Raw genomic sequence first — 12,501 nt, 5'->3', positions numbered from 1 at the left:
TCGCTTATAAGTTGAGCAGAATTATATAATAAGCCACGATGTAGAAAATCTGCTGTCTAAATAAGCGGGTTGTTTGGTTGATCTGATTATTTCGGGTATGACATTTTGCACTGGGAACCTGAACTTTTTTCAAACTGTGTAGCACTATTTACTACTATTTCTGTGAGTCTATAGCCTTTCAACTGGACTCAACTAAAGTTTCTATTTGCATCCTGGTCCTTCTTCTTCAATCGACGCACGAGCTCGGAGGGAGCCGGCCTCTCGCCGATGGCTTGCACGGAGGGGAGGGGCACCGCCGCCGGCGGCTCGAGCGGAGGGGAGGGGCGGCACTCCAGCGGCTCGCACGGAGGAGAGGGGCGCCGCCACCGCCGGCTCGAGCGGAGGGGAGGGGCGGCACGCCAGGCGACTCGAGCAGCGAAGGCCCGCCTGCGGCTCGCGCTAAGGGGAGGGGCGGTGCGCCGGGCATCTCGCACGGAGGCGAGGCGCGGCTCGCGCGGATGCGAGAGCACGGGAGAAAGGAGGGGTGCAGTATGAAACGCAGAGTGGTGTTTATCCCCTTGTTCCTGGCGCAACCAAAGAAAAAAAATCCAGAGTGGTGTTTGGAGTCAATAAGCCGTCTATGTATAGATGGCATAGTCGTTTAGGTCATCCTTCCTTTCCCATTGTTAGGCATGTTTTAAAGAATAATGAGTTATCGTTCTTAGATGATGCTAGTGAGAAGTCAGTTTGTGATCCGTGTCAAAGAGCTAAGAGTCATCAATTGCCTAATGCGAATACAAATAATTGTTGATGCAAAAGTGATCTGCAAACACAAAGGGCTAATACCCGAATCGATATCCAAAGCGTGCCAGTCGATTTGACCTGCTAATCGACAAGGATGAAGATACGAACACTTTGGTCCTGACAACAGCGATACGCCCGGAAGTCACGGCCAAGAGGTGCTCACGCGGAACTCGAGAATCGCCGAAGGTCGCACTGAAGCGATGCAGCTCGCCGAATCAATGAGAACTCGTAAAAAGGAAAAATATGCAAATTTGACGAAGTCGCCGAAAAGTAAGTAGATGCAAATAGGAGTAAAAGTTGGTTTTGATATTGATTGATATTGTCTATTACATTGCCCCTTACTCCATATTTATACCCTGATCTAAAGAGACACAACCAAACACAACTAGGACACCAATTCTATATCTAAGGAAACACGTGACTCTTACACGAATCATAACCTAACAAATACAGAAAAGGAAATCAACTCCTATCTATTTCCCTGTCCGCCTCAATTACGATGGAAATCTCACTGTCTTCCTTCCCATCGGCATACTCCCTGCTTCATCGGCAGTAGTCTTCAAGTCTTCCTTCATCGGCATACTCCCTGTTTCATCGGCAGTAGTCTTCAAGTCTTCCTTCATCGGCATACTCCCTGTTTCATCGGCAGTAATCTTCAAGCCTCCTTTCATCGGCATCGACAATAACTCCTCCAACCTCATCGGCAACGCCCGAGTCCAAATCAACCTTTCCATCGATCATCACCAGCTATCGGCAACCATTTTTACAAACTGGCTTTCATTGGCTATCAAAGTATTCAATAACTTTCCCCTTGCCGATTAGTCCACTCCGATTATTTTGACACGTGCAAAAAACGGTGTCAACACATGCCCCCCAATTTCGGAGTATAAAACCATTAATGCTCCGAAATTTACTCCAGATAACACTTGCCTTTGCCCAATTACCGTAACTCATTCTCCAAGCCAAAACTTGATTTGTTATCAAATCCAATCAAATCTAATCTTGATTCACGCACTTCAGTAAATATCGCACAATCGCCAACCACTCTTGCCTTGATTATGATTGAGATACCAAAACAATAATCCATCGGCAAGATCTTAACATGATAATGCTGCCATTTTCAGAATTAAAATATCATGTATCGATATCCCTTCCAAGTCATGATTACTTGTTATCAACTCATCTGTACAATCCCCTGATTATCGCGCGAATAGTTACCATATCCCTCTGCACCGCCTTGACCTATATGCGCGCGTCATAGAGATAAGTCCAAAATACCCTTATTCTGGGCGGCTTATAAATAGATTTCTCCGGAACCCTCATTTTCTATCTTCAGCCTCCAATCCTTGGCATTCTCTCTCTCCGGCGGCGACTCCGACGAACAACCGCGTGACCTCAACCAACAAGAACCCTTCTCCGGCGCTAACTTCAAGTTCCCGGCTCGTATTTCCACCTTCCTCAAGACAATGGCCATCAACTTCGACGTTCCCGCGGTTCGCTCCACTTCCATTACCTTTTACTTTGATCTTTTTGCAAATTTATTCAGTTGGTGATTTTTCCTTTCTTCTGTCTTCTGGATTCCATAACCTTAGGAACTGCGCAACAAATTAATTATTCCAACCGATCAGCCGCACGTCCAATGCCTTGGACCAATGGGCAACCCAGATCCAACCGATCTGATCAACACAGAGGTTAACAGAATTCCCTTTAGAGCCCAAAATTTCTCTCTGAATTTGTGGAAAGACACATTCCGATCTTGGCCCAAAACCACCAAAGGGTGGAAAGATTGGTATTTGAGGGTTAATAGATCGATGCAAGTATACTGGGCAGAACGAAGGTTAGACCAATGTATCAGGCTCTCTATTGCCGATATGCAGAAAAATGAATCAATGATAATTGCAGCTGCTTATTTCTGGTCAGATACGACCAATACTTTTATGTTTGGACACGGCCCAGCTACTCCTACCCTTGCCGATGTCCACATGCTTACTGGCTTGGACATCTCAACTGCCGATGAAGGCTCCATCTATGGTAGAAAGCCTGAATATAGAGTGAATACCCGTAACATCGGCGGTTGGACAGGATATATTCAAGAATACCAGAAAACCGGGACACCTAGCCAGAGGGAACATGCCACATTCCTGAATATGTGGTTAGAAAAATTTATCTTCTGTGGTCGATCAGTAGGACCAACCAACGCCTTCCTCCCTGCAGCTGAACTTTTAGCTAATGGCGTAAGGTTTCCTCTTGGCCGATACCTTCTGAGCTCCACCTATCATCTTCTTCACCAAGTGTCTCAGAAACTTTTGCTTGGCGAACCCATCGGCAACCTAGGAGGCCCGTGGTGGTTTATCAACATGTGGCTGAATGCCCATATGCACAAACGTTTGCAATGGGACTTTTTTGCTCAACAATTCTCACGAGAAATTGCTGAAGATTATGTGCTCGGGGATGATGAATCGGCAACACGCTCACCCCTCAATTTTGGTGAAGCCATAATTGTCCTTCCTGGAATAGAAGCCAACGAAGACCAAATCGGTAGATTCTTTCAAAGCTTCTATAATGGTCTTTCTCGTGATCATAGGGCCTGGGTGCCTTATATCGACGAAGAAAACAGATTCCCCCTTCTTTTCAACTTTGCCGATGACACTCTGAATCAAGATAATGAGCTCATGATGGCTATCATTACTCCCAGGGCAATTCCAGTAAACACATTCGGCAGCGGGAAAAATACCAACATTACATATGAATTTTACAACCCATCGGCAGTATCCCGCCAATTAGCTTTTGGGCAACTGCCAATCAAACTCTGCTTTGCCGATGTGATCAAACCCAGGGAAACAATCACCTGCGGAACAGACTGGAACAAGGTAGTACAACTTTCTCCTGATGCCGATACTACAGATGTTGATATATCCACCTGGACACCAATATCTTTCATCACCGAGTCATACAAGCAATGGTGGCGAGAGTGGAAAGAGCAACTGTTCGCAACTTCTGCTCACACATATCGGCACATGATCGACCCTGAATATGCCATCCCTGACGACGCGGTAAGTTTCCTTTAACTCCCTTCTGCTTTTCCCTTCATTTATCAGTAACTGATTCCCTTGTAACAGGTTAACAACCCAGCACCATCGGTGAGCAAAAGTGGGAAACCCTTCAACCTCCGGCCTGTTTCCCCAACATCGCCGATCGGCTACAACGCTCCCACCTTAGCTGCTTTGACCCACCAGAAGATTCGTACCAAGACCATCACTTCTAAGTCCAAATTGGCTACATCCAGGGCTACCCCATCGGCCGCTGCTACAACCTTGGTCAAAGCCTTTAAGGTAACAACCTTGTTTATTTTCACTTATGCCGATCACAAACTATATTAACCTTAATCATCAGGGGGTAAGAGCTGCTACTGGATCGTCATCGGCAATTCCGCCGATATCAAGCACCACTCCTTCAGAGGTAGCTTCTTGACTTTACATTTTATCTATTAAATATCATATCTCACACTTGTTTTACAGCAACAATTGGGTACATCGGCAAACGTACCAGATGCCCAAGCTTCACAACCAACAAGTGTCGATGCCCCCCAGCCAATCGTTGCCGATGTCCAAGCAAAGCGCAAAGCTTCAACAGATACTGAAGCACAGCCAAAACGACAAAGGTCTATGCCGATCCCTACATCTGCCCCAATGTCATCGGTCATCATACCTCAAGAGCCCACCACCGATGAAGTCACAGAGGATATCCCATCGGCAAGCTCAGCCGATCCACACGACATACTCCAGGTTGCTTCCTCCAGTCAAGCACAGGAAATTGCCTTGAAATAGGTAAACCGATCAACCTATCTGATTTTACAATACTCATACTTACCCCTGACTGATCTCCTTGTCTTTCTCTCAGGAACAAGATTCCCCGAACAGCCTATTTTCCTTTGCCATTGACATTTCTGACGACGATGGAGAGGAAACAAGTTCTTCCCTTGCACTGGGAACAATATCGGCAGAGACTAAATCCAAGTTAGAAACCCTCCTGAACTTGCTACAGCAAGGTACCGCCCAACTGGTAGATGACTCGGACCCCGCAAAGGCAATTTTCAAAACAATTCGTGGCCAGGTCCCTGCCGATGTCGAAGAAATACTCTTCCCAGCAGCTCACTTAGAAAGCCGTCAACTGCAATATCAACGGGCTGCTCAGCGCATTGCCGATAGAGCAGCTCAAGCTCAACTTAAAGAAGAGATGCTACAACTGAAACAAATCGCTGATGAGAAGCACAAGGGCATCGTCAACTTGCAGACTTCGGGTGCTGCACTTAAGCAGAAAATCTTGGATCTATCGGCAAGGAAGGCAGCTCTATTGGCTGAATTGAAAGAAATCGATGCAGCCTTAACTCATGCTCAACAAGAAGAAAGCCAGCTACCCAATGCCGTCAAAGCCCTTCAGCAAGAAAGAGATATCCAAGCTCGCAAAGCTTTAGCCATGAAGAAGAAACTCAAGCCTGTGAAGGGTGCTGCCGATGACGATATCAAAGAAATGGAAGAAGCCGACCAGATTCGCCTGCGTGCGATATTAGCTATCCAATCCTTGCTGAACGTGTAATCTTATTTATTGTATCGGCACTTTATGAGACATTGATACCCTTGCATAATTCTAGCCGATAGTACTGTTATCGGCACTTATACTTTTATGCATCTGTCCAGATACTAGGGTAATATTTCTTTAAATATTTTCCATTTAACGCTCTGGGAAACACAACCCCTTCGAGGGTTTCTAAAATATATGCATTACCAGGAATAGACTGATTTATCCGATATGGACCTTCCCAATTAGGAGACCACTTTCCAAACTTTGAACTTTTAGTCCCAATCGGTAAAATCAATTTCCAGACCAGATCTCCATCGGCAAACTCTTTTACTTTCACCTTCTTGTCATATCATCTAGCTACTCTTTTCTTATTTTCTTCAATACTAACTAAAGCCCTTAGCCGATGACCCGCCACATCTTCCAACTCATCTTTCATAAGAGTATTATACTCATCGGCTGTCAACTGATTTTGAGAACGTATTCGTCTAGAGCCAACCTTAATTTCCCAAGGCAACACTGCATCGTGTCCATATACTAACTGATAAGGCGTTACTTTGGTTGCACCATGGCATGACATCCGATATGACCACAAGGCTTCATTTAATACTGTATGCCACCTCCTAGGATTTTCTTCAATTTTGCGCTTAATGAGTTTGATGATCCCTTTGTTAGAAGCCTCAGCTTGACCATTAGCTTGAGCATAATATGGAGAAGAATTTAAAATTTTAATTCCCATACCTACAGCAAACTCATCAAATTCTCCTGATGTAAACATAGTACCCTGATCGGTAGTGATAGTCTGAGGAATACCAAATCGGTAAACAATATGCTCTTTCACAAAATCAATCATATTGACCGATGTCACCTTTTTTAAAGGAATTGCCTCAACCCACTTTGTGAAATAATCGGTAGCAACCAGAATAAATTTATGTCCTTTACTCGATGGCAGATAAATCTGACCAATGAGATCAATAGCCCATCCCCTGAACGGCCATGGTTTGATTATAGGATTCATAGCCGATGCAGGCGCTCTTTGAATATTACCAAACTTTTGACACCCCTGGCATCCCTTAAAATATTTAAAACAATCTTCAAGAATAGTCGGCCAATAGTACCCATTCCTTCTGATCATCCATTTCATCTTGAAAGCCGATTGATGTGCCCCACATACTCCTTCATGAATTTCACCCATCAAGCTTTTCGATTCATCATTGCTAACACATCTGAGTAAAACTCCATCTATAGTTTGATAATATAATTCATCATCGAGGAGCACATATTTGGTAGCTTGGAACCTTATACGTCTCTCAACATTTCTACATGGATCCTTTAAATAATCGACAATCTCTTTCCTCCAGTCATCGATATCAACTGCCGATGTTAGCACTTCCTGAATAGGCTGATACCCTGAAGCATGCTGAGCTAGTCGATTAGCTTCCTCATTATGCAATCGAGAGATATGTTCAAGACGAAAATCTCTAAATCCTTTCAACAATTGCAAACATCTTTCATAATACGAAATCAAAGCTTCACTTCGGCATTCATAAATTCCAGCCAATTGATTTATAACTAGCATAGAATCACCAAAGATTTCAACAACATCGGCACGTATCTCCTTCAGCAATTCTAACCCCTTTATCAAGGCTTGGTATTCAGCTTGATTATTTGTCGCTGTAGCAACAATCGGCAATGAAAACTCATACTTCTTTCCTTGAGGTGAAATTAACACAATGCCGATACCCGCTCCTTCACCACATGTGGACCCATCGAAGAAAAGTGTCCAGGGAGCAATCCCCAGAGAATCCACCGTGTTACAATGCTGAGTGACAAAATCAGCCATCACTTGCCCTTTAACTGCCTTAGTTGATTTGTAGCGTAGTTCAAATTCTGATAATGCTAAAATCCACTTGCCGATTCTACCACTTAATATCGGCATCGACAGCATATACTTGACCACATCGTCTTTGCATATGACCGTACATTCAGCAGATAACAAATAATGCCTTAATTTGATACAAGAAAAGTATAAGCACAGACACAATTTCTCGATAGCCGAATACCTCGTCTCAGCATCCACTAATCTTCTGCTCAAATAATAAATAACACGTTCTTTCCCTTCAAATTCTTGAATAAGAGCTGAACCGATAACTGCATCATCAGCTGACAAATATAACCTGAAAGGCTTCCCATGTTGAGGTGGAACTAGCACTGGAGGATTTGATAAATATTTCTTAATTTCATCAAGGGCTAATTGCTGTTCAACTCCCCATACAAATTCCTGATCAGCTTTTAATTTAAGTAGTGGGCTGAAAGCCTTGATCTTACCCGACAGATTAGATATGAATCTTCTAATGAAATTAATCTTACCGATCAAAGATTGCAATTCAGTCTTATTGGCAGGAGCAATCACCTTGTTAATTGCATCAATAGACTTCCTACTGATTTCAATGCCCCGTTGATGCACCATAAAACCCAAGAATTGTCCTGCCGATACACCGAATGCACATTTATTAGGATTCATCTTCAATCCATGCCTCCTTGTGCACTCCAGTATCTCTCGCAGATCGGCTAAATGTGCTGTGATATCTCCAGACTTAATCACTACATCATCAATGTAGATCTCCACTAATGTGCCGATGTACTCATGAAAAATAAAGTTCATAGCCCTTTGATAAGTAGCACCGGCATTTTTCAAACCAAACGTCATGACTATCCACTCGAACAACCCCACATGTCCTGGACATCTGAAAGCAGTCTTGGGAATATCCTCCTCAGCCATGAATATTTGATTGTAACCTGCATTACCATCCATGAAGCTAATAATTTGATGTCCAGCCGCAGCATCAATCAACAAATCAGCAATCGGCATTGGATAGCCATCCATCGGTGTGGCTTTGTTGAGATTCCTGAAATCAATACAAACACGAAGTTTTCCATTTTTCTTATAAACAGGAACCACATTAGAGATCCACTCTGCGTATCGACATTGCCGAATAAACTTTGCTTCAATTAATTTAGTTATTTCGGCCTTAATGTCAGGAAGTACATTAGGGTTGCATCGGCGCGCTGGCTGCTGATGTGGCCGAAATCCAGATTTGATAGGTAACCGATGTTCAACTATCGATCGGTCTAATCCAGGCATCTCAGTATAATCCCAAGCAAAACAATCTTTATATTCTTTTAACAAATCTGTTATTCGCTGCTTACACTTAGAATCTAACTTAGCACTAATAAAAGTAGGCCTCGACCTATCACCATCACCGATATCTACTTCTACTAAATCATCTGCCGATGTGAACCCTTGACCTAATTTTCCATCATCGGCAAACCTATCCATTAAAACTCCTCTTCAGAACCGACTGCTTGGATTGGTGGAATTTCATAATCAGCAACTCTAAGGAACTCTTTTTCCCAAGCTTCTCCTGATATGCATTTAGTTCGCTCATAAGTATCTGATTCTGCCGATGCGATGATATAAGAAGAATCACTAGGGACGACCTCAATCTTATCCCCAATCCACTGTACGAGGCATTGATGCATTGTAGAAGGAACACAACAATTAGCATGAATCCAATCCCTCCCTAGAAGCAGATTATATGCACCCTTGCCGTTGATAACAAAGAACGTCGTTGGCAAGGTTTTGCTGCCGATGGTCAATTCAACGCACACTGCCCCTTTAGCCGGTGACACATTGCCTTCAAAATCTTTCAACATCATATCGGTTTTGGTCAAGTCTTGATCTCCCTTACCAAGTTTCCGATACATCACGTAAGGCATAATATTAATCGCAGCCCCTCCATCAATAAGTACCTTAGACACAGGCTGCCCATCAACTCTGCCCTTCACAAATAAAGCTTTAAGATGCTGTCTCTCGTCATCGGTAGGTTTCTCAAAAACAGCCATCATTGGATCTAGTGTTAGCTGAGCCACTTGATCAGAGAGAACAACTTCTTCCTCATTATCAGATAGTGCCAGAAACTCCATCGGCAACATGAATACCATATTAACATCTGCCGATGGACCCTTATTTTTATGTTTTACCTGCCACTGCTGATGACCAGGCCTTTCATTGGAGGAATTTTCTTCCTGGTATAAATCCTCCTGACGCTCACGTTGCATCCTCCTTCTCTGCGTCTTTGTCAGACCCTCTGGGCACCATCGAGGAAACTTGGTCTTCCAAACCGGCTGATAACAAGTCCTAGTTGGTTCTACGCGACGTATATTAGGGTCCCTGTAGAATATTTCCTCATCGGGAACTCTTGCGTTTGCCATCTCCTCAAGCTCCTCTTGATTCCTTGGAAAATATCCAGCGCGTTTACCAAGCCTCTCATGTACACTAAGTCTGCCCCCCAGCCGATCATGCACTGATGCTCTGCCTCTGATCGGCTCGTTGATAGACAAACCCTGATTACCACGTTGAAACCTCCTTTCTAAACGATTGACTCCGTAATAACCATTACACTCAGGGCAATTTTCAACAGTTGGCAATTTAATACCTTCTTCCCAGCAATGGATGAAGAACGGACATCTCCAATGATCTTTATGTCGATTCCACTCTTCCTGACGTCTCATTTCTTGCTGTTGCCGATATCGGTCATTACGTTGACGCCAACCCTCCTGCTGCCTTCGATGAGTAATCACAATGCCAGGTCGAGGAGGATTTTTGGAACTACTGCTTTCTCCTAACAAACCCTTACTCTTTGCATCATCGGTAGTTATCCGATGTTGGGGGTCTACTGACGCGTTTTTCTCAGCAGCCTCTGACGTCAATACCTTGGTCTTCCCTTTGGCATCCAACATATTTGCTGGAAAAGGGTGTTGATCAATTTTCATCGGCTTCTGGGTCTTGGAAGTACCAAACTTAATTCTCCCAGATTCAATAGCCGATTGTAACTGTTGCCTGAATACCTTGCACTCATTTGTACTGTGTGAAGTTGCATTGTGCCATTTGCAGTACAAAATCTTCTTCAACTCTTCTGCCGATGGGATCACGTGATTAGGTGACAGCTTAATTTGGCCCTCTTGAAGCAGAAGATCAAATATTTTATCGGCCTTGGTGATATCAAAGGTAAACTTTTCTGGCTCTTTTTGACCAAAGGGACATGATATCGGCTTTTTATTCTTAACCCACTCAGCTAAGCCGATAACTGGTTCTTCATCAGAGTCAGAATCTCCTACTTCTTCAACAAATGATACCTTTTTACTCCAGTTCTTTTTAGGTTCAAAAACCCTAGTATCTTGATCAGAGATCCTTTGCACAAGATGACTGAGGCTTTCAAACTCCTGAGAAGCATATCTGTCCTTAAGATGTGGCAATAACCCTTGGAAAGCCAGATCGGCAAGCTGCCGATCGTCCAGCACCAGGCTGTAGCACTTATTTTTTACATCTCGTAGCCTTTGTACAAAGCTCTCTACCGATTCATCATTACGCTGTCTTAATTTTACTAAATCGGTAAGCTTCTTTTCATGGATTCCAGCAAAGAAATACTTATGGAACTGTTTTTCTAGATCAACCCAAGTAATAATAGAATTTGGTGGTAATGAAATGAACCATGTAAATGCTGATCCAGACAAAGATGATGAAAATAAACGAACTCTTAATTCATCTCTGTTAGCTGCCTCTCCACATTGAATAATAAAGCGATTGACATGTTCCATTGTTGATGTATCATCTTGCCTAGAGAATTTAGTGAAATCCGGTACCTTGTACCGATTTGGGAGAGGAATTAAATCGTATGCAGGAGGGTATGGAGTTCGATAAGAATAAGTATTGACTTTGGGCTTTATCCCAAACTGATCCTTCACAATTTCTGCTATCTTATCGGCCCAAAAAGCATCAGCCTCCTGCTGACGAACTGGTTGAATTTCTACAGGAGGTGCCTGCTGACATCCCTCTACATATCTTTGTAGCCCACGATCTCCAGCAATCGGCATATTTGCCGTTACTTGTGGTCCATTAGCCTGTTGGAAAGGATTCATCGGCTGGGCTGCCGATGCTTGATTCTGGAAACCAGCTTGCATATGACCTTGTTGAATCCCTGCAACCTGCTGATTTCGCTGAACTGTATGTTGAACAGGTAACTGTCCTGACCAATCATTATTAGAACTCATCGGTACAAAACTTACCGATGGCTGGTAATTTGCTGATATTGTTGGATAATTATAACCGGTTTGAGGCATGAACTGAACCCCAGTTTGATTCATAGCAGGGGCTTTCTGCTGCATCAGCAGTACGCTCGCCGATGGACTTGAATTGAATGTTTGAATCATAGGCATCTGGAAACCTCCTGGAGTTGGTTGTACAGAAGTAGTTGTGGCATATTGAGGCACTTGAGCCATCGGCGAAACGGCCGATGATATAGGCGCTCTTCCTGCTGCATCAAACACTTGAGGTAATCTAGGATTGAAAGCAGATGACTCTGGAGGCATGCCATATCCCCACCAATTAGTAGGAATCTGGTTATTCTGAGACACAGGGCCTGACATAGCTGATGCCGATAGATCTGTATTAAGCTGAACTCGCCCTCCTGGTAACACCTGATCTGATTGTATCGGTGTAGATTGAATATTAGGTGAGCCTGCCAATGCTGGAGGGGAAGTAACTTCTGTACCCACAACGACCGAAGGAGCCGATGGAGTTTTGACAGATGCCGGCTCTGGTTGATGATAGGCAGGCCCAACGTAATGTGGTGCCGCTTGTCCTTCTTTGAGAGTTCGAACCACAGCATTATGAACAGTATTGGACAGCACATTGGAATAATTAATCAAAGCATGATTTACTGCAGAATTAACCATCTCTTGAAGTTTACCAGGATTGGAGTCAAAGGTAACCTGCCGAGGCAACGGCAAATCTTGCTTCTGGATGACTTGTCCACTCTTGTTCAAGCTAAACGATCTCAGACAAAGCTGCTTGTATTCTTCTACAGCTTTTTCCATAGCCTGCCTCTGTTCTTCCTTGAGATCTTCTTCTGATACTGCGATAATGTTCCCTGGATCGATCTCGGAATTGAACATATTGATTGATTGGTCCCACCGAGCGTGCCAAAAGATGTGTTGATGCAAAAGTGATCTGCAAACACAAAGGGCTAATACCCGAATCGATATCCAAAGCGTGCCAGTCGATTTGACCTGCTAATC

At 43.7% G+C, this 12,501-nt stretch overlaps 1 long non-coding RNA gene across 1 annotated transcript; it reads left to right on the top strand.

The window, feature by feature from the left end:
- Positions 1 to 4,017: 4,017 nt before the first annotated feature.
- On the top strand, positions 4,018 to 4,600 carry LOC136540861 (uncharacterized). Its single transcript, XR_010780032.1, has 3 exons — positions 4,018 to 4,115; positions 4,177 to 4,242; positions 4,302 to 4,600. It is a non-coding gene; the product is annotated as an uncharacterized lncRNA (long non-coding RNA).
- The last annotated feature ends 7,901 nt before the right edge of the window (positions 4,601 to 12,501 follow it).

This window comes from Miscanthus floridulus, chromosome 2 (assembly GCF_019320115.1).
Source record: "Miscanthus floridulus cultivar M001 chromosome 2, ASM1932011v1, whole genome shotgun sequence".
Lineage (NCBI taxonomy): Eukaryota > Viridiplantae > Streptophyta > Magnoliopsida > Poales > Poaceae > Miscanthus > Miscanthus floridulus.
The sequence above is the reverse complement of the archived record's forward strand: the minus strand, read 5'-3'. Positions and strand labels throughout refer to the sequence as shown.